We start from the raw sequence: 26627 nt of genomic DNA, 5'->3' as shown, positions 1-26627 counted from the left end.
ATTTTCTATAACTCCTATTTAGAAATCATCCCATCTGGAGAAATTAAAAATGTGTTTTTTGTGATTTTTATTTCTTCAGTTAGACATAGATGTTACATGTGTAGATTTAGCATTTTGTAGATAATTTAAGTCTACATCTATAATTCAGTTAGTTGCTACCAGTAGTGATGCTTGCTTTACCCATGGGTACATGATAAAAATACATGATAGAAAGTTAGCATGTTCTTATGGCTTAATTTTTTTTGTACTCATCAGTTTATTTATTAAAATAATATAATTATTTAACTGCTAGCTAACACAATTTAATCATCTTGCTTCTTTCCCTTACATTCATTGTCTTAATCTTTAATCTTTAGTATTACCATAATATAATCAAATTCCTCTGTTCTTTTCCCCTTTCCTGTTTCTAGTACTAAGATGTGCCTTTTTCTTCCCCAATTCATTCATCTTCCATACCACTGCCAAAGTGACAGTGATCAGGCCATTTCCTTGCTAGAATTTTCTCCTCACTTACCAGCCATCTCTTCCTGTGACACCAGGCACTGAAGCCATCCTGGATGATGTAGTTCTTGTCTGTGCTATAGGAGATGTCTGGGGCATATCTGTCTGGTCAAATCCCTTATACTCTTCCTTTATGTGTATCTCTCCTGCAACAAAAGTTATACTATATAACAATATTTTTCACATTTATGGCCTCACTGAAGTCTAAGCTCTTCATGTTCAGAGATTTTGTATTATTATCTCTTGGGTCTAGCATATATTAGATGTCCAATTAGTATTAGGGAAATGAAGGAAGGAAGGAACAATGGACAAAATGTAAATCAAAATGCTTAAAAATTGAACACCTAGGTTTAAGTTAATGAATTAGTTACTTCAGTTTTTATTGTGCATTGGTTAATTTTACATTTCTCTCTTTTTTTTTTTTCTAAAACCAGGACAACATATTTTAAGTGTCTCAACAATATAATGTAGTGGTCAGGAGCAAAGTCTGTGAAGCTAGACTTAAGACTCCTTGGTTAGATTTCTCACTCACCTACTTACTCATTTGATGAAGGTAGGCAATTTACTAAACCTCTCAGTGCCATAGTTTCTTTATCTGGTAGATGAGAATAATAATAGCATTTGTTTCATCAACTTATTGTGATGAGTAAATAAACTGTGACTGGTAAAGTGTCTAGACTTTTAGCTGGCACATGTTAAATAATAAAGTTACCTATTCTTGTTCTCAATTATTATGAACTAATGCCCTACTGTTAAGTTTCAAAGACAATTTTTTTTTATAATCTGCTGTTTAGTTTCAATAACTTTTTTCCTAACATTGCTCTAGAGCATTTTTGCATATACCATTCTCTCCTACTTACTTACAATGTGATGCTTCTTCTCAATTTAATGAAGAAAATCTTACCAGATTCAGATGTCAGTAATAAAGGTAATCAAGGCTAATCTAGTTCACCCAATTTTGATGCTTTATAGGCCAACCACCTCTTGTAATGATTATTAGGTATTTATTGTATTTCTATTATTGCTACATATATTATTCACATAATACATTTTGCTATTAAAGATGAGTAAGAAACAAAAAATATTTTTATTTCAATAATCTTTGGGGGAACAGTTGGTGTTTGGTGACATGGATAAGTTCTTTAGTGGTGATTTCTGAGATTTTGGTGCACCATCACCCATGCAGCATATACTGTACCCAGTGTGTATTCTTTTATCCCTCACCCCCCCCAACCCTTCTTCCTGAGTCCCTAAAGTCCATTATATCATTCTATGGCTTTGTGTCATCATAGTGTAGCTCCCACTTGTAAGTGAGAACATGTGATATTTAGATTTCCATTTATATATTTCATTTATATATTTTCTTTGCCCACTCATTGATTAATGGGCATTTAGGCTGGTTCCCTATTTTTGCAATTGTGAATTGTGCTGTTATAAACATGGGTGTGCAAATCTGCTTTTCATTTAATGACTTACTTTCCTCTGGGTAGATACCCAGGAATGGAATTGCTGGATCAAATAATGGTGCTACTTTTATTTCTTTGAGGAATCTCCATACTGTTTTCCATAGTGGTTGTACTAGTTTATGTTCCCACCAGCAGTATAAAACTGTTCCCTTTTCACCATATCCATGCTAAAATCTGTTATTTTTTGATTTTTTAATTATGGCCATTTCTACAGGAGTAAGGTGGTATCTCACTGTGGCTGTTGATTTGCATTTCCCTTATCATTAGTGATGTTGAGCATTTTTTCATATGTTTTTTGGCCATTAGTATATCTTCTGGGAATTGTCTATACATGCCCTTTGCCTACTTTTTGATGGGACTGTTTTTTTTTCTTGCTGATTTTTGTAAGTTCCATGTAGATTCTGGATTAGTCCGTTGTTGGATGCATAGTTTGTGAATGTTTTCTCTTACTGTGTGGGTTGTCTGTTTACTCTGCTGATTATTTCTTTTGCTGTGCAGAAACTTTTTGGTTTAATTAAGTCCCATCTATTTATCTTTATTTTTGTTGTATTTGCTTTTGGGTTTTTGGTCATTAGCTCTTTGTCTAAGCCAATGTCTAAAAGAGTTTTTCTGATGTTATTTTCTAGAATCCTTATGTTTCAGGTCTTAGATTTAAGTCTTTGATCTATCTTGAGTTGATTTTTGTATAAGGTGGAAGATGAAGATGCAGCTTCATTCTTCTAGGTGTAGCTTGCCAATTATCCCAGCACCATTTGCTGAATAGGGTGTCCTTTCCCTACTTTATGTTTTTGTTTGCTTTGTTCAAGATCACTTGGTTGTAAATATTTGGCTTTATTTCAGAGTTCTCTATTCTGTTTCATTGGTCTATGTCCTTGTTTTTATACCAGTACCATGCTGTCTTGGTAACTATAGCTTTGTAGTACAATTTGAAGTCAGGTAATGTGATGCCTCCAGATTTGTTCTTTTTGCTTGGTCTTCTTCTGGCTATGTGGGGTCTTTATTTGGGTCCATATGAATTTTAGGATTTTTTTTTCTAGATTTTGAAGAATGATGCTGGTATTTTGATGAGAATTGCATTGAATTTGTAGATTATTTTTGGCAGTATAGTAATTTTCACAGTATGAATTCTCCCTGTCCATGAACATGGGATGTGTTTCTATTTGTTTGTGTCATTGGTGATTTATTTCAGCAATTTTTGGAGATCTTTCACTTCCTTGGTTAGGTATATTCCTAAGTATTTTATTTACTTTGCAGCTGTAGTCGATTTTAGCATGGATATGGTGAAAAGGGAACAGTTTTACACTGCTGGTGGGAATGTAAATTAGTACAACCACTATGGAAAACAGTATGGAGATTCCTTAAAGAACTAAAAGTAGCACCATTTTTTTATATGCTGTTGGATTCAATTATCTAGTATTTTGTTAAGGATCTTTGCATCTATGTTCACTAGGAATATTGTTCTTTAGTTTCCTTTTTTTGTTATGTTCTTTCCTGGTTTTGTTATTAGGGTAATACTGACTTCAGAGAATGATTTAGGGAGGGTTTTCTCTTTTTTTAATCTTTTGGAATAGTTTTAGTAAATGGTGTCAGTTCTTCTTTGAATGATAGAATTCAGCTGTGAATCCATCTGCTCATAGACTTGTTTTTGTTGGCATTTTTAAATTACTGTTTTAATCTCACTACTTGTTATTTGCTCAGAGTTTCTATTTCTGGTTTAATCTAGGAGGGTTGTATATTTCCAGGAATTTATCCATTTCCTCTAGATTTACTAGTTTCTATGTATAAAGGTGTTCATAGTAGCCTTGAATGATTTTGTGGTATTAGTTATAATATCTCCCATCTTATTTCTAATTGAGCTTATTTGGATCTTCTCTCTTCTTTTCTCAGTTAATCTTGTACTGGTCTATCAATTTTGTTTATCTTTTCAAAGAACCAGCTTATGTTTCATTTATTTTTTATTTTTTTGTTTCAATTTCATTTAGTTCTGGTCTGATCTTTGTTATTTATTTTCTTCTGCTGGCTTTGGGTTTGGTTTGTTCTTTTATGTCCAGTTCCTTGAGGTATGATCTTAGATTGTCTGTGCTCTTTCACACTGTTTGATGTAGGCATTTAATGCTATGAACTTTCCTCTTAGTACTGCTTTCACTGTATCCCAGAAGTTGTAATGAGTTGTGTAACTGTTATTATTCAGTTCAAAAAATATTTAATTTTTTTTTTTGATTTTATTGTTGACCCAAAGGTCATTCAAGAGCAGATTATTTAATTTCTCTGTATTTGTATTGTTCTGAAGGTTCCTTTTGGAGTTATTTTCCAGTTTTTTTTAATTGTGGTCTGAGAAGATACTTGATATACTTTTGATTTTGTTACATTTGTTGAGAGTTGTTTTGTGGCCTATCATGTGGTTTCTCTTGGAGAATGTGCCATGTGCTGATGAAAATTATGTATATTCTTCAGTTGTTGGATAGAATGTTCTGTAAATATGTTGGTTCTATTTGTTCTAGGGTGTAGCTTAAGTTCGTAGTTTCTTTGTTGACTTTCTGTCTTGATGACCTTTCTAGTGCTGTCAGTGGAGTATTGGAGTCCCCCACTATTATTGTGTCACTGTCTGTCTCATTTCTTAGGTTTAGTAGGAATTGTTTTATAAATTTGGGAATTCCAGTGTTAGGTCCATATATGTTTAGGATTGTGATATTTTCTTGTTGGATTTATTATTATGTAATGTTCCTCGTTGTGTTACTGTTGCTTGAATGTCTGTTTTGTCTAAGAATAGCTATTCCTGCTTGCTTTTAGTTTCCATTTGCATGAAATATCTTTTTCTACTCCTTTATCTTATGTGAGTCCTTATGTGTCAGTGAATCTCTTGAAGACAGAGATACTTGGTTGGTAGATTTTTATTCATTCTGCCATTCTGTATATTTTAAGTGGAGCATTTAGGCCATTTATGTTCAACAGTAGTATTGAGATGTGATGTAATGTTCCAGTCATCATGCTAGTTGTTACTTAAATACCTTGTTTTTCTTTTCATTGTGTTATTGTTTTATAGGCCCTTTGAAATTTAGGTTCTATTGTATTTCAGGGTTTTGTTTGAAGATTTAGAACTCCTTCTAGCATTTCTTACTGTGCTGGCTTGATAGTACTGTATTATCTCAGCATTTATTTGGCTGAAAAAAGACTTCATCTTTCACTCATTTATGAAGCTTAGTTTTCCTGGATACAAAATGCTTGGCTGGTAATTATTTTGTTTTAGGAGGCTAAAGATAGGAGCTCAATCTTTTCTGGCTTATACGGTTTCTGGTGAGAAATCCGCTGTTAAATCTTACAGGGTTTCCCTTATAGGTTACCTGATCCTTATATCTCACAGGTCTTAAGATTCTTTCCTTCATCTTGACCTTAGATAACCTGATGACTGTGTGCTTGACTTTAGATAACCTGATGACTGTGATGACTGTGTTTTGTGTTGAATTTCCCAGGTGTTCTTTGAGCTTATTCTATTGAATGTCTAGATCTCTAGCTAGGCTAGGAAAGTTTTCCTTAAATAGGTTTTCCACACTTTAGATTTCTCTTCTTCCTCAGGAACCAATTCTTCTTAGGTTTGGCTATTTAACATAATCTCAAATTTCTTGGAGGCTGTCTGCACTTAAAATTTTGTTTTTTTTTTCATTGTCTTTTGGGTTAATTTGAAAGCCTTGTCTTCATGCTCTGAATTTCTTTTACTTGTTCTAGTCTGTTTTTGAAACTTTCCAGGCATTTTGTGTTTCTTTAAGTGTGACTTTTATTTCCAGAAGTCTCGATTGTTTTTTCTTTTTTGTACCTATTTCTCTGGAGAATTTTTAATTCATATTCTGTATTTTTAAAAAATTTTATATAAGTTTCTTTTTACCTTATTTTTGTAGGAGGTAAATAAAAATAAAATTTTATTTAAGTTTCTTTTTGTCTCCTTGAGTAGCTTAATAATCAACCTTCTAAATTCTTTTTTTTTTTTTTCCTTTTTGAGACGGAGTCTTGCTCTGTTGCCTAGGCTGGAGTGCAGTGGCACAACCGTGACTCACTGCAACCTCTGCTTCCTGGATTCAAGCTATTCTCCTGTCTCAGCCTCCTGAGTAGCTGGGATTACAGGTGTGCATCCTTACACCTGGCTAATTTTGTAATGTTCGTAGAGATGGGGTTTCACCATGTTGGCCAGCCTGGTCTTGAACTCCTGACCTCATGTGTTTTGCCCACCTTGACCTCCCAAAGTGCTGGGATTACAGGCATGAGCCACTGCCCCTGGCCCCTTCTGAATTTTTTATGTGGCAATTCAGAGATTTCTTCTTGATTTAGATCCATTGATGGTGAGCTTTTATGATCTTCTGGGGGTTTTATAGAACCCTGTTTTGTCATATTACCAGAATTACTTTTCTGGTGCCTTCTCATTTTGGTAGACTCTTTCATTGGAAAGGTCTGGAACTCAAGGCCTTTTGTTCATATTCTTTTGTCCCACAGGGGGGATGCCTTGAAGTTGTGCTCTCCCCTTTTTCCTAGGAAAGGAGCTTCCTTAGAACCAGATTGTAGTGATTGTTATTGTTCTTCTGAGTCTAATCATCCAGTGGGGCTACCAGGTTCTGGGCTGATGCTGGGGAATGTCTGCAGAATCCTGTGATGTGTGATCCATCTTCAGGTCTCCCAGTCATGAATACCAGGACCTGCTGTGGTAGAAATGGCAGGGGAGTGAATTACACTATGTGAGAGTCCTTGGTTATAGGTATGTTTAGTGTGCTGGCGGTTTTGAATGCTCGTTATTCTAGCAGTGAAGGTGTTCTGTGGACAGACTCAGGACCTTTGGTTAGCCAGAGTATTGCAGGCAGTGAAATTAACTGTTGTTTTCTCTTTCCTGGTAGCAGGGTTATTCTGTCATGAGTTAATATAATTGCCTGAGTTGGTTTGTCTCCAGCCAGGAGGTGGTGCTTTCAAGAGAGCACCACCTGTGGTAGTGGTAGGGAGTTCTAAGCTTGCTCTAAGTTGGCCAAGGTAAATTTAGTAAGTATTCTGGCTTCTCAGGTATGGGGCCATAAAGCTCCCAAAAGTTTTGTCTCTTGTACTTGGCTAACAGTGCCAGTAAAGAAATACTGGCACTCTTCTTTGCCGTGTTTGCCATGGCCACTGTGGAGGATGGAAGGGGATGGTTCTCAGGCCAATGGGGTTATTCTCCAGAGGGGATTAGGGCTGCTTTTGCAGTTGTCATATAGTTCCCCAGTGAAGTGGGGAATAGTCAGTAGTGAATGGCCTTACCCAGTTCCCACGCAGTTTGGGAGGCTGGTCTCATTCCCATAGTATCCTGCTCAGACCTTGCCGCAGGCTGAGAAAGCAAGCATGGCTTTCAGGCCTCACCCCTTCCTGTCTGCCCATGCTGCCAGCAGCAGCTCCTGTGCTTGTGTCTGTAGCAGTTCCCATTTGCCCCCGGATTCTGCTGAGGTAAATTAGTGCCCAGTCAAAATTATTACAAATTTCAGTTGGAAGCTTCGTTCATCGTGTGACCCCTCCCTATTTATATGCTGGCTGCCTTTCCCCAAGGGCCCTTCTGAGATGTATGAGGGTTGGCTTCCAGAGACTGGGAATGCGTGCAAGGCTCTTCTTGCTGCTGCTTCTGCTTTTGTATTTTGTGTGGCCCCCTAATCCATTTCGGTTGACATAAGGTAAATCCTTCTCCTGTTATCTGGATTTTCACATTCTCCAGTTGGGAATGTGTGTTCAGAGACAGGTTTTCCCCCTCTCATACTTTGGGAACTCACAGTTTTTCTCTTGTCTCATAGAATCAGCAGCTGTGTATCACTTCTTTCAAAGGATCTGGGAATTCTTTTGTACTTCTCTGGTATGTTGCTGCAGTGGTTCTTGGGGCAAAAGCTCATGGTGTGAATCTCCACATGCTGTTCTGGGTTTCCAAGTGGGAACTGCATGTTAGCCCTGTCTCTTCTCTGCCATCGTCCTCTACCTCTGTCAAGAAAACGTATTTTTTAAACAATGTGACCGGATGCTTCACCAAAATTTTTGGCACACAGTACTTGTTTGTAAAATATAATCGAGGTTGCTTTATAAAATTAGAAAAATTTTCATTTTGTGATTTAAAAGAGGGGCGGACTTTTAATAAGCACTGCATTTATATGCTTGAGGTAGTTAAGAATTTTTTTTTTTCCAAAATTTAAGATGACAGCAATCCCACCAAATATGTCAGTCTTTAGGGGATTGGGTGGTATTCTCTGACACTAGATTTGAAATCAGTGTTGCAGTAATAATACAAGTGCATTAATGACATTATCATTTACTTAGCTTTTTTTCAGATTTATTGAGGTGTAATTAAAGTATTGTAAAATTCACTATCAAGCGTTGAATGATTTTTAGTAAATTTATAGAGTTGTGTAATTGTAAGTATAATCCAGTTGTAAAACATTATTTACCTCCTAAAATGCTTTTGGTCCTATTTGTACCCAGTCCCTATTGTTATAACTACCCCTCTTGACTGACTTTCTTCTTCATATATTTGCCTCTTTTGGATATTTTATGTAAATGAAATCACACACGCACACACAGACACACACTATATTTTCCATCTGAGCTCTTTTATATAGTATAATGTTGAGGGACATTCATGTTGTATCAATATTTCCCTTCCTTTTGCTGCTAAACAATATTCCATTGTATGGACATACCATATTTTGTTTATCCCATTTACCAGTTGATGGACATTTGGGTATTGTTGCTTTTTTGCCTTATGAGTAATGTAGCTATGAAAATTTACAGACAAATCTTTGGTCATATGTTCTCTGTTCTCTTGGATGGATTGCAGGAAGTGAATCACCAGAAGTGGGTTGTATTTTTCAGCTAAAAATCATGTTTAGCTGAAAAGTGGCAGTATCATTTTACATTCTCAGTAGCAGTACATGAGGATTTTTATTTTTCCACATCCTCCTTAACACTTCTTATTGTCTTGATTATTGTTTTGATTATCTTGATTATTCTTATTATTTTGATTATTGTCATTCTAGTTGGTGTGAAATATATCTCATTGCGTGTTTGATTGGCATGTTTTCAATTACTAATACTGTTGAGCATCTTTTTTATTGCTTTGTTGTCCATTTGTATATCTTCTTTGTAGAAACATGTATTCAAATCTTTACAATTTAAAAATTGGGTTATCATCTTATTGAGCTTATTTATATTCTGAGTACAAGTCCTTCAGATACAAAATATGCAAGCAATTTCTTTCGATATGTGGCATGTCCTTTCATTAGCTTCATATTGTTTTTTTGAAATGAAAAGTTTTTCATTTTAATCAAATTCATTTTGTCAATTTTGTCACTTATTGCTAGTGTTTACAAGTTGGGTGTTTCATATAGTCACATGTAATATGATTATTGTCATGGTTGAATATATAACTGCTATTTTGCTGTTTGTTCTCATTCTTACATCTTTGTTTCTTGTATTTTTACTGTCTGTTAAATAAATATTTTTTAGTTTACTGTTTATATTTCTCTGTTCGTTTTTTATTTTTTCTTTGTGGTTCTAGGAATTACAATTTGCAACTTCATTATAATCTGCTTCAGAATAATAACATCTTAACTGTGATAAAATATTGAAATATTATTCTAATATATGTTTTTTTCCTTCTTTTTTTGGTTCTGTTACTGTCATACAGATTACTTTGGTACATGCTGGTATACATAGACATATGTTATGTGTAAATCTGGTGTACATTGTTGTAACTGTTGCTTTTTATAATATGTCTTTAAAAGAAGCTAAGAGAAGAAATGTGAAAAACCATCTTTAGAGGGTCTTTTATATACCCCTATATTTAACTTTTCGAGTGTTGTTGTTTTTGTTTTTCTTCTTTTTTTTTCCTTGATCGATTTATCGCATAATGTCATTTCCTTTTAAACTGAAAAACTTGTCTTAGTATTTCTTAAAATACTAAGAATGTGTTGGCTCTCAACAGTACATTCTCTCAAGTTTTTTCTTTAAAAAATAAAAATCTATGAATGTCTTTGTTTCTCCTTCAGTTTTAAAAAATAGTTTTGCTGGATTTAGAATTCTTAGTTGACATTTCTTTTTCATTTAGCCCTCTTAACATATCCCATTGCTTCTTAACTTTTTAAAAAATGAGAAATCAGCTGTTAATCCAATTGTAATTTGCTTCTGTGAAATGAGTCATTTATCTTTTGCCTCTGGTAATAATCTGTCTTTTGGCATGAGTCTATTTGAATTTATCTTATCTGGTGTTTGTTAAGACTGGATGTGTAAATTAATGTTTTTCATTACATTTGAAATATTTTTGTCCTCTTTTATTTCTTTCTTCTCCTTTTGAGACTCTGTTATACATACATGGGTGCACTTGTATGTCCAGAACACTTATGTTCTCTGAGGGTCTGTCATTTCTTTTTTACTCATTTTGTCCTCTTCAGAATTGATACTTTGTATACATCTGTGTTCAAGTTCATTGATTCTTTTGACAGCTCAGTTCTGCTACTGAATTCCTCTAGTGAATTATTCATTTCAATTGCTTTACTTTTCCACTCCAGAATTTCTGTTTTTTTAAAAATAATGTCTCTGTTGATATTCCATTTAGTGGATTATTGTTGTTATACTTTCCTTTAGTTTTTCAATGTGTATTTCTTTAGCTCTTTCAAATATTTACAATAACTGCTTGACGTCTTTATCTGTTAAATTGGACACTCAAAGGGAATTTTGATTGACTCCTTTTTTTTCAGGTCAGTAAGTTACTTTCTTGTTTTGTTATGTCTTACAATTTTTCAGTTGAACACCAGACTAAGATAGTATTTTGTAGCAACTATAGTTTTTTTTTTTTGGAGACAGAGTTTCACTCTTGTTACCCAGGCTGGAGTGCAATGTCGTGATCTTGGCTCACTGCAACTTCTGCCTCCTGGGTTCAGGCAATTCTCCTGCCTCAGCCTCCTGAGTAGCTGGGATTACAGGCATGCGCCACCATGCCCAGATAATTTTTTGTATTTTTAGTAGAGACGGAGTTTCACCATGTTGACCAGGATGGTCTTGATCTCTTGACCTCATGATCCACCCGCCTCGGCCTCCCAAAGTGCTGGGATTACAGGCTTGAGCCACCATACCCGGCCATTTTTTTTTAAAGTTTTTCTCCCCTGAGGATTATTTTTATTGTTCTCGATTTTTGTTTGTTTGGTAATTGTCTAGATTACGTCTGTCACCCAAACACATAGCCACTAATATCTCTGTTTTATTTTTAAAGTTGTTTTATTTTAGGCTTGACTTTCTGGGGTTTTCCTCTGTTTCTTACAGCCTTGTGGTTAGTCCGTTCAGAGACTATGCTCAAATAGCTTGAATCAATGCTGCCTCTCTCTGCTTATAGATCTGTGTTTGTTCATGGAATCACCTCCTAGAATTACCTACTAAATCCCTGGCTTGCCTGATTGTCTCAGTTCAGGTCATTATATCAAAGTATCATAGACTGAATGGCATATTAACAACATAATGCAATTTTTCATAGTTCTAGAAGCAAGAAGTATGAGATCAGAGTGCCAGCATTGTTGGTTCGGGTGAAGGCCCTCTTGGATTGCAGACTGCCAACTTTTGGTATAACCTTACATGGTGGAAGGGGTAAAAAGTCTCTGTGGTTCCTTTTATAAGGGTATGTTATGGTTTTAGTATGTGTAAAGGCTATTTTTATTATAAATTAGCAAAGAATTTTGCCACGTTGTGTCCATGCCCTAGGGCTTCATAAGAGTTGGAATTTAAGAGTGATAAACTAGGTATGTGGTGAAAGAAATTTCTACACAAAATATTGAAGGAGTTACATGGCCTTTTAACCACATAAGATATGAGAAGAGAGAAATGATTTAATTTATAATTGAAAGAGAAATAGAACCTAAGAATCTGGAATATTTGCAGCCTGGCTATGTAAAGAGTGAAAAGGAGGGTAAACCAAGGGTGTGGCCAAGCAACTGTTTGCCAAAGATATTAGTATATAAGAAGGGAACTGCAAGATGGCTAAGTAGGAACAGCTCTGGAGTGCAGTTCCCAGAGAGAACAACGCAGAGGGTGAGTGATCACCACATATTCAAACGAGTTTTTACTGCCCACAGACCAGGAGATTCATGGGCTGAAAAGCACCACAAGTTTCCAGCATGGCTATTTCAGCCAGCACAACAGGTCTCCGCACAGCAACTCACACAAATCTGGGTGCCTGTTTCAACTTGGGCCTGGATGGCCTGGGAGACAGAGCTGCCTGTTCAACTGAAAGAAAGGGGGCTGAAACAGGGAGCCAGGTGATCTGGCTCCATGGGTCCCACCCCCACAAAGATCAGCAATGTGAAACATTCTGTATTGAGAGTTTTGCCACAGTGCAGCTGGACCCTGATGGTCTAGCTCTGTTGGGGGAAGGGCGTCTGCCATTACTGAGGCAGTCCGCCATTACCAAGAGAGTCTGCCATTATTGAGGCAGTTCTAACTATACCTCTATAAACAAAATAGTAAGGAAGTTCACACAGCAGCTGGGCAGAGCCGTGGCAGCTCAGCAACGATTCTGCTGGCAGATTGTGACTAGGCTACCTCCTTGCTGGCAGGGCATCTCTGAAAAAAGGCAGCAGCACATCAGGAACTTACAAATAAAGCCCCACCTTCCCAGGACAGAGCATCTGGGAAAAAAGGTGGTTACGAGTTTCCCTGCAGCAGACTTAAATACACCTGCCCAGCAGCCCTGAATGGAACAAGGGAGCTCACAGCTTAACACTTGAGCCCTGATAAGGGACAGACTGTCTCCTCAAGTTGCTCCCGAACTCCTGTATATCTAAAGAGAAACCTCATAAAGGTGAACTCAGGCTGACATCTGGCAGTTGTCTTTCTGGGACGAAGATAACAGAAGAAACTGGCAGGAACCCTTACTGTTCTGCAGCCCCCATGGGAAAAAAACAGTGCAAATAGGATGAAAACACCCAAAACCAGAACAATCCTCCTCCTCCAAGGGATCACAACTCCTCACCAGCAAGGAAACAAAGCTGGATGGATAATGAGTCTGATGAATTGACAGAAACAGACTTCAGAAGGTGGGTAATAACAGACTTCTCTGACCGAAAAGAACATGTTCTAAACCAATGCAAAGAAACTAAGAACCTTGAAAAAACATTTGATGAAATGCTAATGAGAATGAACAGCTTAGAGAAGAATATAAACGACTCGATAGAGCTGAAAAACAACATGAGAACTTCGCGAAGTATACACAAGTTTCAATAGCTGAATCGACTAGGCAGAAGAAAGGATATCAGAGGTTGAAAATCAAGTCAATGAAATTAAACAAGAACACAAGATTAGAGAAAAAAGAGTGAAAAGAAATGACCAAAGCCTCAAGGAATATGGGATTATGTGAAAAGACCTAATCTACATTTGATAGGTGTACCTGAATGTGATGGAGAGAATGAACCAACCTGGAAAACACTATTCAGAATATTGTTCAGGAGAACTTCTCCAGCCTAGCAAGGCAGACCAACATTCAATTCCAGGAAATACAGAGAACACCACAAAGATACTCCTCAAGAAGAACAACCTGAAGGCATATAATTGTCAGATTTACCAGGGTTGAAATAAATGAAAAAATGCTAAGGGCAGCCAGAGAGAAAGGTCGGGTTACCCAAGAATGGAAGCCCATCAGACACACAGTGGATCTCTCTGCAGCAACCGTATAAACCAGAAGAGAGTGGGGGCCAATATTCAACATCCTTTAAGAAAAGAACTTTCAACCTAGAACTTCATATCCAGCCAAACTAAGCTTCATAAACTAAGGAGAAATAAAATCCTTCATAAGAAATTGCTGAGAGATTTTGTGAATGCCAGGGCTGCCTTACAAGAGCTTGAGAAAGAAGGACTAAACATGGAAAGGAACAACCAGTACCAGTGACTCCAAAAATGTACTAGATCGTAAAGAGCATCAACACAGTGAAGAAACTGTGTCAAGTAATGGGCAAAACAACCAGGTAGTATCAAAATGTAGAATCAAATTCACACATAACAATATTAAACTTAAATGTAAATGGGCTAAATGCCCCAAACAAAAGTCACAGACTGGCAAATTGGATAAAAAGTCAAAACAATCAGTGTGCTGTATCTAGGAAACCCATCGCACATGCAAGGACACACATAGGCTCAAAATAAAGGGATGGAAGAAGATTTACCAAGCAAATGGAGAGAAAACAAAACAAAAGGAGTTGCAATCCTAGTCTCTGATAAAATAGACTTTAAACCAACAAATATCAAAAGAGACAAAGAAGGGCATTGCATATGGTAAAAGGATCAATGCAACAAGAAGAGCTGAGGATCCTAAACATATACACACCCAATACAGGAGCACCCAGATACATAATGCGAGTTCTTAAAGACCTACAAAGACATTTAGTCTCCCACACAATAATAGTGGGAGACTTAAACACTCTACTGTCAATATTAGATAGATCAACGAGACAAAATTAACAAGAATATCCAGGACTTGAACTCAGATCTGGACCAAGTGGGCCTAATAGACATCTACAGAACTCTCCACCCCAAATCCACAGAACATACATTCTTCTCAGCGTCATTTCACACCTACTCTAAAATTGACCACATTTTATAAGTAAATCACTCCTCAGCAAATGCAAAAGAATGGAAATCATAACAAATAGTCTCTCAGATCACAGTGCAATCAAATTAGATCTCAGGATTAAGAAAGTAACTCAGAACCACACAACTTCATGGAAATTGAACAACTGGCTCTTGGGTGGTAAACAATGAAATGAAGGCAGAAATAAAGATGTTCTTTGAAACCAACAAGAATGAAGACAAAACATACCAGAATCTCTGGGACACATTTAAAGCAATGTCTAGAGGAAAATTTATAGCAATAAATGCCCACATGAAAAGCGAGGAAAGATCTAAAATTGACACTCTGTCATCAAAATTGAAAGAGCTAGAGGAGCAGGATCAAAAAAACTCGAAAGCTAGCAGAAGACAAGAAGTAACTAAGATCAGAGCAGAACTGAAGGAGACAGAGTCACAAAAAACTTGAAAAAGTCAATACATCCAGGAGCTGGTTTTTTGGAAAAGATAAATAAAATAGACTGCTAGCCAGATTAATAAAAAAGAAAAGAGGGAAGAATTAAATAGATGAAATCAAAAACGATAAAGGGGATATCACCACTGACTCCACAGAAATACAAACTACAATCAGGGATTACTACAAACAACTCTATGCACGTAAATCAGTAAACTTGGAAGAAATGGATAAATTCCTGGACACTTATACCCACCCAAGCCTAAACCAGGAAGAAGTTGAAACCCTGAATAGACTAATAACAAGGGCCGAAGTTGAGGCAGCAATTAATAGCCTGCCAACCAAAAAAAGCCCAGGTCCAGGTGGGTTCGAAGCTGAATTCTACCAAATCTAGAAAGAGGAGTTGGTACCACTCCTTCTGAAACTATTCCAGACAATCCAAAAAGAGAGAATCCTTCCCAGATCATTTTATGAGACCAACATCATGGTGATACCAAAACCTGGCAGAGACTCAACAAGAAAAGAAAACTTCAGGCCAGTATCTATGATGAACATAGATGCAAAAATCTTCAATAAAATACTGGCAAACTGATTGCAACAGCACACCAAAAAGCTTATCCATCATGATCAAGTAGGCTTCCTCCCAGGGATGCAAGGCTGGTTCAACATATGCAGGTCTGTAAACGTAATCCATCACATAAACAGAACCAAAGACAAAAACCACATGATTATCTCAATAGATGTAGAGATGGCCTTTGACAAAATTCAACATCCCTTTATGATAAAAACTCTCAATAAACTATGTATTGATGGAATGTATCTCAAAATAATAAAAGCTATTCAAGACAAACCCCAGCCAATATCATACTGAATGGGCAAATACAGGAACCATTCCCTTTGAAATCTGGCACTAGATAAGGATACCCTCTCTCACCACTCCTATTCAATATAGTATTGGAAGTTCTAGCCAGATCAGTCAGGCAAGAAGAAGAAATGAAGGTCATTCAGTTAGGAAAGAAGAAAGTCAAATTGTCTCTATTTGCAGATGACATGATTATATATTTAGAAGACCCCATCATCTTAGCCCAAAATCTCCTTAAACTGATAAGCACTTCAGCAAAGTCTCGGGATACAAAATCAATGTGCAGAAATCACAAGCATTCCTTTACATCAATAACAGACTTAAAGAGAGCCAAATCAAGAACAAACTTTTATTCCCAATTGCTACAAAGAGAGTAAAATACCTACGAATACAACTAATAAAGGATGTAAAGGAGTTTTCAAGGAGAACTACTAACCATTGCTCAAGAAAATAAGAGAGGATAGAAACCGATGGAAAAACATTTCATCCTCATGGTTAGAAGAATCAATATTGTTAAAATGGCCATACTGTCCAAAGTAATTTATAGATTCAATGCTATCCCCATCAAGCTACCTATGACCCTCTTCACAGAACTGGAAACAACCACCTTAAACTTCATATGGAACCAAAGGAGAGCCCACATAGCCAAGACAATCCTAAAGAAAAAGAACAAAGCTGGAGGCATCATGTTACCTCATGTCAAACTATACTACAAGGCTACAGTAATCAAAACAGCATGGTACTCATACCAAAACAGCGATACAGATCAATGGAACAGAACAGAGGCCTCGGAGGCAATGCCACACCTACAACCATCTGGTCTTTGTCAAACCTGACAAAAACAAGCAATGAGGAAAGATTCCCTGTTTAATAAATGGTTTTGGGAAAACTGGCTAGCCATCTGCAGAAAGCAGAAACTGGACCCCTTTCTGTCACCTTACACTAAAATTAACTCCAGATGGATTAAAGACTTAAACATAAGACCTACCACCATAAAATGTCTAAATGAAAACCTAGGCAAAACCATTCAGGACATAGACATAGGCAAGGATTTCATGACTAAAACACCTTTTGGTAACAAAATGCAAAATTGACAAATGGGATCTAATTAAACTCCACAGCTTCTGTACAGCATAAGAAACAATCATTAGTGTGAACCGCCAACTAACAGAATGGGAAAAAATTTTTGGAAACTACCCATCTGAGAAATGGCTGATATCCAGAATCTACAAAGAACTAAAACTGATTTACCTGAAAAAAACAAACCCATTTAAAAGTGAACAAAGCACATTAAGAGAAACTTTTTGAAAGAAGACATTATGAGTCCAACAAACATGAAAAAATGCTCATCACTGGTCATTAGAGAAATGCAAATCAGAAACCACATTGAGATACCATCTCACACTAGTGAGAATGTCAATCATTAAAAAATCTGGAGACAACAGATGCTGGAGAGGATGTGGAGAAAAGGACCACCTTTACACTGTTGGTGGCAGTGTAAATTAGTTCAACTATTGTTGAAAGACAGTGTCAGGATTCCTCAAGTACCTAGAAATAGAAATTCCTTTTGACCCAGCAATCCCATTACTGGGTATACATCCAAAGGATTATAAATTGTTCTATTGTAAAGACACATGCACACGTTCATTGTGGTACTGTTTACAATAGCAAAGACCTGGAACCAACACAAATGCCCATCAGTGATAGACTGGACAAGGAAAATGTGGCCCATATACACTGTGGAATACTATACAGCCATAAAAAACAATGAGTTCCCGTCCTTTGTGGGGACATGGATGAATCTGGAAACCATCGTTTTTAGCAAACTGACAGAAGAAAATCAAACTCTGCCTGGTCTCACTCATAGGCAGGTGTTGAACACTGAGAACAAATGTACACAGGGAGGGGAGCATCACACACTGGGGTCTGTTGGGGGGAATAGAGGAGGAATACGGGGGGTTAAGGAGTTTGGGAGAAATAACATGGGGAGAAATGCCAGATGTAGGTGATGGGGCATGGAGGCAGCAAACCACATTGCTGTGTATGTACCTATGCAACAGTCCTGCACATTCTGCAAATGTACCCCAGAACCTAAAGTGCAATTAAAAAATATATATATATATACACACACATTATAATATATATATGTATATATAAGAAACACAGGAAAGATAAATAAGCATAAAATGAAGTTTAGTAAATATTTCGAAAAAAAAAAAGGGAGAAGAAGGGAGCCAAGACAATGCGAAGATGACTCCAAAATCGTTTTAGAAACCTTTAGGCAAGCTTAGACTCTGAGGGCAAAGTTTCTAGCAAGATGTCAGGGAGACTTTATTCTTTACTGCCCTGCGCTGTACTCTACTCATCTCTTTGTGGTTTAGTGTTCCTTGGCTACCTCAGCCCTGACTCAGGCAGGCTTAATTGCTGATTACACCACTACTCCTTAAGGTACAACCTGTAACGTTTGGCAGTGTTCATATGGTGCTAATTCTGCAGGTACACAGAATGCAGAACATTTGGGACCAAGGCAATCCCTATCCTGATTGCAATGGATGTTGCAGACACCCTGGAGGTCACAGGAAGAACCTGCTGCAGGGGTAGAGCTGCCACAGAGTCCCCACCAAGGCAGTGCCTAGTGGAGCTATGGGAACAAGGCCACTGAAGATAGTCTCCATAGGGTAATTCCTAGTGAATCCTTGGGTGTGGGGCTGCCTTTGAGAACCCAGATCTATAGAGCTACCAGCATGCAAAGCCATCCTGGGAGAGCTAAGACTTAATGTTGTTTTAGTTATTACTTTCTTCTTTCCTGTTTCTTTCTTTAGGAATAAGAATGTCTATCCTATGCTGGCACCCTCATTTTATTTTTGCAGTACTTGTTATTTACACAGGCTCACAGCTGGAGAGGAATTTGCCTCAGTATGAATCTTGCCTCGAGTCTCACCCATATCTCACTGAGATGAGGCTTTGGACTTTTGAGTTGCTGATGGAATGAGTTAAGACTGTGGAGCTATTGGGATGAAATGAATGTATTTTACATTGTGAAAAACACATGAATTTTGAAGGCTAGTAGCAGAATGCTATGATTTGAATGTATCCCTAAAAGTTCATGTCTTAGAGACTGCGTTCCCAATGCCACAGTGTTGGGAGGTTGAACCTAATAAGAGGTGATTAGTTCATTGAGGGCTTTGTCACCCTGAATGGATTAATGTTGTTATTTTAGGAGTGGATTAGTTATAATGAGAGTGGGTTTCTTATAGTGAGTTTGGCCCTCCCTTGTTTCCTTGCACTCTCTTGCCCTTCCGCCTTTTGCCATAGGATGATGCAGGAAGAAAACCCTTACCAGATGCCAATCACTTGACCTTGGGCTTCCCAGCCTCCAAAACGATAAGAAACAAATCTCTGTTCTTTATAAATTATTCATTCTCAGATATTCTGTTATAGTAACATGAAATCAACAGACACCAATTTTATTAATGAGATTACTTCCCAAGGGCCTCACCTCCTAATACCATCACATTGGGGGCTTGGAACTCAACAAAAGAATTTTGGAGAGATGCAGATCTTGAGTTTATTGGATTGCTAATCTGTTTCTTGCCTGAAGAAGGCTCACTGCTTCAGGTGAGCAGAGGTGCTGGCACTCCCTGTTTATGTGCTACTAATATTGCCATTTTAACTGACAATACTAAATCAAGTGATCTCTCCTCTTTAGTAATGTCAGCAGAATTTTTAGTTATCACATCCTGCACTCTCCTGATTGAACTACCATGTCAATAGATCTGTGAGGTTGTCAAAATTCAGTAGTTTCATGAATCACATCTCAAATTTTGTAAGTCCATGATTGGTTTTCTGAGTGCTGAAATGGTGGTGGTGGTGGTTGTTGTTGTTGTTTTCCCCCCCAGTTTTGTCAAGCTTTTCATTGTTGGGGAAATGGCAGAAGATTTGTTGTTCTCCCGTCAAGCAGCAATGGATCAGCCTTAGCATTTTAACTAAGTTTCTATCTGATATGGTTTATATTCACTTCTCCAGTAATTAAAATGTAAAAGATAATCAGAAGTTCAGGTTTGCTTGGCTATCCTCTACCACGTCAGAATATTGTGTATTTGAAAGAACAGTTCTACTGGGGAAGAAAAGTACTTTATTAATTAATATTTCAAAATACTTTCTGAAGATAAGACTGCAGGAAACTAAATGTCTTGGTTTGACATCTGAACAAGTAATATGGAGTGTTAGCAAGAAGAAAATAACTTTGTGTAGAGTCATTTTTTCCCCAAGTTTAGAATTTTGATACTGCCTTCTCAATTTGTGTCCTAAGCAGTCTAAGCAATTAAGTAGAATTGGGCAAGAAATAAGCATGTCAAGGTCACAACTGTTAATTTTGTCTGTGTGTATGTTTACTTTTAAAAGATTACTCTCCTTCTTTATCCCTTTATTATTTAAGTTGTGTCTATTCATGGGAGGCAATATTTGTACTGGGTAAGAGCTCAGGATGTGTACTCAGAGAGATCTGGATTCAAACACTTAACCACGTTTGTTCTCTTGGGTAGATCATGTGACCTCTGTCTTAGTTTTCCTTTTTGTAAAGAGGATGATAATAATACCACTTTAGGTGTATGAGGATTGAATTAGATCATTTCTGTTATTGTTACTGTTCTATTTCTAGAACAACAGTAATGTGGACAACAAATGTTGAAACATTTTGCAAAGTAAGGAAATTTTTTGTAAGAATAGAATCACTTCCTAAATTTACTTTAATAAATTCAGATGGGTTATTTTCCATTGGGTTCTTCTAGAGCATAGTGCACTGACATATTGGAAGAATCATCAATAAAAAATAGGGACATAATACGCTAAGTCTTTTATAGAAATATTAAAAATAGCAATCAAAATGTGTAACACACTGTAAGAAAGTTAATATTTAAAATGTGTTGGTTTCAGGAAAGGTTTAGTGGTCAAAGAGAAATGTAAGATAGCAGAAAGAGATTTTCTCTTCTATCCTGTCATTTATTTTTTTGGACGGACTTTGAATTAGTCTATCAAAGCAGTAGGGAAAATGTTTAAAAGTAGGTTTAAAGCAATCTTTTGTAGCAATATTTAAAGGGAATAGGTAACAGAAAAGGTCTTAGATGTTCAGCTTATTTTAGGTATCGGGATTGATTGGAAGTTTACAAACTGTCTGACAAAGCAATACTTCCTATCCCTCAGTTTGGACTGCTTCCAGAGAATGCAGAGATTAAGTTTTATAGGATTCTGGAATTGCTAGTACCAGGACAGGAAAGTACAGTAGTCCTCCTCTTATTTGCAGTTTAGCTTTCTGTGGTTTCAGTTACCTGCTGTCAGCTGTGGTCTGAAAATATTAAATGGAAAATTCTAGAAATAATTCTTACTGTTCTGAATATTGTTAGCATTGTTTAATTTTATTATTAGTTGTTGTTAATATCTTACTGTGCCTAATTTATAAATTAAACGTTATCGTGGGCATGTATAGGAAAAACAGTGTATGTTTAGGATTCAGTACTACCTGGTTTCAGGCATCCATGGAGTATGGGGATCTCAAAACATATTCCCCGTGACTAAAGAGGGACTGTTGTAAAGCTACCATTGTTCCAGCCAGCCTGAATATCTGGGGACTGTAGTTACAATGGAATAATACTTCAGCTATTCTACCTGTTTTCTCCATTCATGCTGCTTTTTGGGAATAATATTTATTTTTATGCTTAGCTAGATTACAGTAGTTAGAAGTAGAGTTAACAATGTTAGATTTTCTCCTTTTTTCATATGTACACATTGAAATTCAGATTTTCCTTCAATCTGAATATCTTTTTATATGTGATGCAAGGTAGAGGGCTTTGGCTTATATGTAACAGTTTGACTTTAATGGCTTCTTTTTTCCGATCTAACACATTAGCTATTAATATGTATGTTAAACTTCATATGAGAATTCACAGTAAAAATACAGTAGGAAGTACAGACATATGGACCTACCATCCCAGTAGCTGCAGAGCTAGACCTCAAGAAGGACAGGAATAAACTTCTATACAAATGTTCATAGTAGCATTATTCATAATAACTGAAAAGAGGAAAATAATCCAAACGTCCATCAGCTGAATCTTATTATAAAAGTAAAATGTGGTATATTCATACAGTGGAGTATTGTTTAGACATAAAAAGGAATGATGTAGTGATAATACATTAAAACACAGATGACCCGTGAAAACATGCTAAGTAAAAGAGACAAGATACAAAGGCCATATATTATATAATTTAATTATTAGATATCCAGAATATGCAAATCCATAGAGACAGAAAGTTGCGTGAGTCAGGGAAGAGGCTGAGAGAGGGGGTGAGAATGAGGAATAACTGCTATGGGTAGAGAGTTTCTTTTTGGGTTGATGAAAATTTTCAAAATTAGATTATGGTGATGGTTTCACAACTCTGAATATCCAGAAACCTACTAAATTATACACTTAAAATGAGTGAATTTTAAGGTATGTTTATTATGTCTCAATAAAATTATTTAAAATAATCTTTAGAATATTCTGATCAGCTGTCTTGTGCCACTTTACAAGGGGCTTTTACCAATCATTACCAATCATTGTGTGTGTTTTGACTCATTTCTATTTATTTCTCCTTATTTTTCTCCTGCAGTCCTCCTCTCTATCTCTTACTAAGTTCTTCATTCTGAATTCCCCCAAAGGAGAGTATCCAATTGATTGATTGATTGATTGATTTTTTAAAAAATTTCATAAATAGTAAACATCTTCTCTTTCTGGTATATGATATTGATTTCTGTGGTAGATTTTTATGATAGAAAGTTTATTTTAAAATAAATTTATTAAAGTGCTAATAAATATTGACTTAAAAAATCAGTAGCTGCCTAACTAGTACAAAAAACAGCACAAATTGTGAAGGTAGTAATCAAATGCCTAACGTTTAGTCCAACTGGTCTCTAGGACAGGGTGGACTTTCACTAAACGATCTTTAGCAGTACATTTCTCCTTATCATAAACATAAAACTATTGCTTGGATATTTACAGAAGGAAACCAAAAATTTGAAGTGCGAGGCCACATAACTAGAAATTTGTTGAACAAGGACTTGGTTCCAGATCTTCAGTATCCTATACTAAGCCTTTTTCATTAATGAGCACCATTGTCCAGATTGCCAAATGAAAACTTCTTTATCCACCCAAGATCCTTTTTAGAACATACATCAGAAATGAGTAAATAGTTGTCTCTTACATAGCAATTTTCATAACAATGCAAAGACGATGAATTTCACAGGCTTTGTACAGTGTTATACTGGGACAGATTCTAAGTAGAGGGTAATTCAGGTGAGTACTATTAACGCTTTTCGGCTCTATAAAAATTGATAAAGCAACGACAGTGACCATATTCTAGTTATTTATATATAGAAAATGTTCATCATTTTCTTTTTCAAAAGCTTTTGCTTATTGGACAAGTTAATAATAAATTTGTCATAAATAGTGAAATGTGACAATCTTTAAAGAGAGGCCATTGCAATGGCTTATACCTGTAATCTCAGCACTTTGTGAGACTGAGGTGGGCAGATCACTTGAGGTCACAAGTTTCAGACCAGCCTGGCCAACATGGTAAAACCCTGTCTCTACTCAAAATACAAAAATTAGCCAGGCGTTGTGACACCCACCTATAATCCTAGCTACTCAGGAGGCTGACACAGGAGGATCGTTTGAACCTGGGAGGCAGAGGTTGCAGTGAGCCAAGATTGTGTCACTGCACTCCAGTCTGGGTGACAGAGACTCTGTCTCATGAAAACGAAAAAAAAAAAAAAAAAAAAAAAGAATCTTTTGGCCGGGCGCGGTGGCTCAAGCCTGTAATCCCAGCACTTTGGGAGGCCGAGGCGGGTGGATCATGAGGTCGGCAGATCGAGACCATCCTGGTCAACATGGTGAAACCCCGTCGCTACTAAAAATGACAAAAAATTAGCTGGGCACGGTGGCATGTGCCTGTAATCCCAGCCACTCAGGAGACTGAGGCAGGAGAATTGCCTGAACCCAGGGGGCAGAGGTTGCGGTGAGCAGAGATCGCGCCATTGCACTCCAGCCTGGGTAACAAGAGCAAAACTCCGTCTCAAAAAAAAAAAAAAGAATCTTTTAAAAAGTTACTTTTCATTCTATAGACTGGACTCTTGATAATTGTGTGTGTGTGAGTATGTATGTATATATACATACATACAATGTATTTTTGTTTGTTTGTTTTTGTTTTTTTTTTTTGAGATGGAGTCTTTTTCTGTTGCCAGGCTGGAGTGCATTTTCATGATCTCGGCTCACTGCAACCTCTGCCTTCTGAATTCAAACAGTTCCCCTGCCTCAGCCTCCTGAGTAGCTGAGACTACAGGCATGTACCACCATGCCCAGCTAAGTTTTTGTATTTTAATAGAGATGGGGTTTTACCATGTTGGCCTGGATAGTCTCTATCTCCTAATCTTGTGATCCACCTGCCTCGGCCTCCCAGAGTGCTGGGATTACAGGCGTAAGCCACCACCATCGACTGATAATTATACTTTCTAACACAGTTTACATTAGCTTGTGAGCTATTTTTGTGACTTTTTCATTAAGAAAATGCGCTTGATTTTCTTGTACATGAAAAGCTCAGTCCTAAGGGTTGGGCAAGCTGATATGGCCATATTAATATCAGACAAAGTAAACTTCAGAATAACAACCATCATCAGTAATAAAGGGGACAGAATGATAAAAGTTTGTCAAGAAGAAACAAGTAATCCTACGTATTGGTGCATCTAACAAGAAAGCTTCAAAATACATGAAGCAAAACTGAAAAAATAGGAGAAGTTTTAAACATTCACACTATGATAATAAACATATGAGAATTTATGAGATGAATCTAAAGCAGTGCCTACAGAGAAATTTATAGCTCTAAATGCTTATGTTAGAACAGAAATAAAAAAGTTGGAAATCAGTATTGCCTCTACCTTAAGAAGATAGAAAAAGTGCAAATTGAATCCAAAGGAAATAGTAAACATAAGAGTAGAAATTGGTGAGATAGAAAACAGACAATAGAGAAAAGTCAATGAAAATAAGTTAGTTTTCAAGAACATCAAAAAATTTACAAATCCCTGCCTACATGAAGAAAAAAAATCAATTATGAGTATGTGTTTAAGAGTACTAACTCTGGATTCAGAGTCTTTGAATTATGACAGGCAGTTTTACCATATTTGTGACCTTAGACAGATTACATAAGCTATTAGTGCATCATTTTTCTTACCTGTAGGGAGGAGGTAATACTACCTGCCTCATAGTATTATTGTGGACATTAAATGATTTAATGATGTCAGGTGCCTAGAAAGATTACTTGGTGTGTAATATATTACATGTGTGATGACAGTGTTCATAGTTGTTTTATCTATTGCCCAGGCTGGACTGGAGTGTAGTGGCATGATCTTGGCTCTCTGCAACTAATGGTGTCAGGTGCCTAGGAAGATTACTTGGAACATGTGTGATGACACAGTTCATAGTATTTAATTAATTAATTTATTTATTTATTTATTTATTATTTAGAGTTGGAGGCTCGCTCTGTTGCCAGGCTAGAGTGTAGTGGCACTATCTCGGCTCACTGCAACCTCCGCCTTCTGGGTTCAAGCTATATTGTCCTGCCTCAGCTTCCTGAGTAGCTGGGACTACAGGCACTCGTCACCACACCTTGCTAATTTTTGTATTTTTAGTGGAGACGATGTTTCCGCATATTAGTCAGGCTGGTCTTGAACTCCTGACCTCATGTTTTGCCTGCCTCAGCCTCCCAAAGTGCTGGGATTAAAGTCGTGAGCCACTGTGCCTGACCCATAGTTGTTATTTTTATTATTAATAATATTGGTTTTGGAGGGAAAACTGCATTATTCAAGTCAGGTACAGAGTCAAAGTCAGAATTTTCAGAACCCATGGTATCTTGTATCAATATAATTTTTTTTAGGCAAGCTTTTTCCATTTTTTCTTTTCACGTCATCTCCTCCTGCTTTTTAAAGAATAAACTAAGTTACAGAGGTATTTAAACTTTAGAAATTATCATGAAATATTTCAAAACACTTTGAAGTCAGTACAGAAAAGATACACAGTACCTACCTTTTTTATCTTAATTTCCCTCCGTGGTTATTAGTGTGTATCTTTAATTCAGTGTCCTGAATCCTAACATCTCTAATACTGTTCTTCGTATCTTTTGGGGGAACCCTTAATTATCAATCCCAGAACGTTCTATAAATCTTCATTAGGAAATTCCTTCTGAACTTTTGCTGAAAAGTTGTTACTGTGCACTGTGTGTATAGCAGCTGTTTGCCTAAGTTAAAAAAAAATTGACCATTTTAATTCGTTTTAAAAATACCCACTGGCACTGGTTCTCATTACAGATGTGTGGTTGTAACATTTCATTTTTTAAATGTGTATCCATCTTTTTTCAGTTCTAAAGGAGTCCAAAGAAACCATCTAAAACCTTAAAAATAACCACTAAACCTACAATGTTTTTGGGTTTTAAAAATTCTCAAGGGAGGACATTTTTTATCTTGGACTTAAGCTTCATACAGGGTGGCCCGTTTAAAAGAGGCCCTGTACACAGCCACATTATTAAATGGGAACTGTTGTAAATGGGCCACCCTGTAAATCAGAGGGTTTTTTCCAATGGATATTTACTACTTTGCACACTTGAGTTTAGTGCAAGTTTTCAGTTACTGTGCTTGATAGGCAGCCCTGAAATTTAAATTTCGGCATCCAGGTGACAT

General features: G+C 36.8%; 1 protein-coding gene across 20 annotated transcripts in view; it reads left to right on the top strand.

The window, feature by feature from the left end:
- The window catches only part of SUPT3H (SPT3 homolog, SAGA and STAGA complex component), a 554097-nt gene that overhangs the window by 201414 nt on the left and 326056 nt on the right, over positions 1-26627 (top strand). For 7 of the 20 annotated variants that reach the window (XM_078369324.1, XM_078369327.1, XM_078369326.1 and 4 more), the window contains one exon: positions 936-1054. The exons of the other annotated variants lie outside the window; for them this stretch is intronic. The gene's annotated coding sequence lies outside the window, so the exon portion shown is untranslated. The remainder of the gene's footprint in view (positions 1-935; positions 1055-26627) is intronic. 20 annotated transcript variants of the gene reach the window in all.

The sequence above is a fragment of the Callithrix jacchus genome, chromosome 4, assembly GCF_049354715.1.
Source record: "Callithrix jacchus isolate 240 chromosome 4, calJac240_pri, whole genome shotgun sequence".
In the NCBI taxonomy this organism is placed as follows: Eukaryota; Metazoa; Chordata; class Mammalia; order Primates; family Cebidae; genus Callithrix; species Callithrix jacchus.
This window is presented reverse-complemented; position numbering and strand designations above follow the sequence as displayed.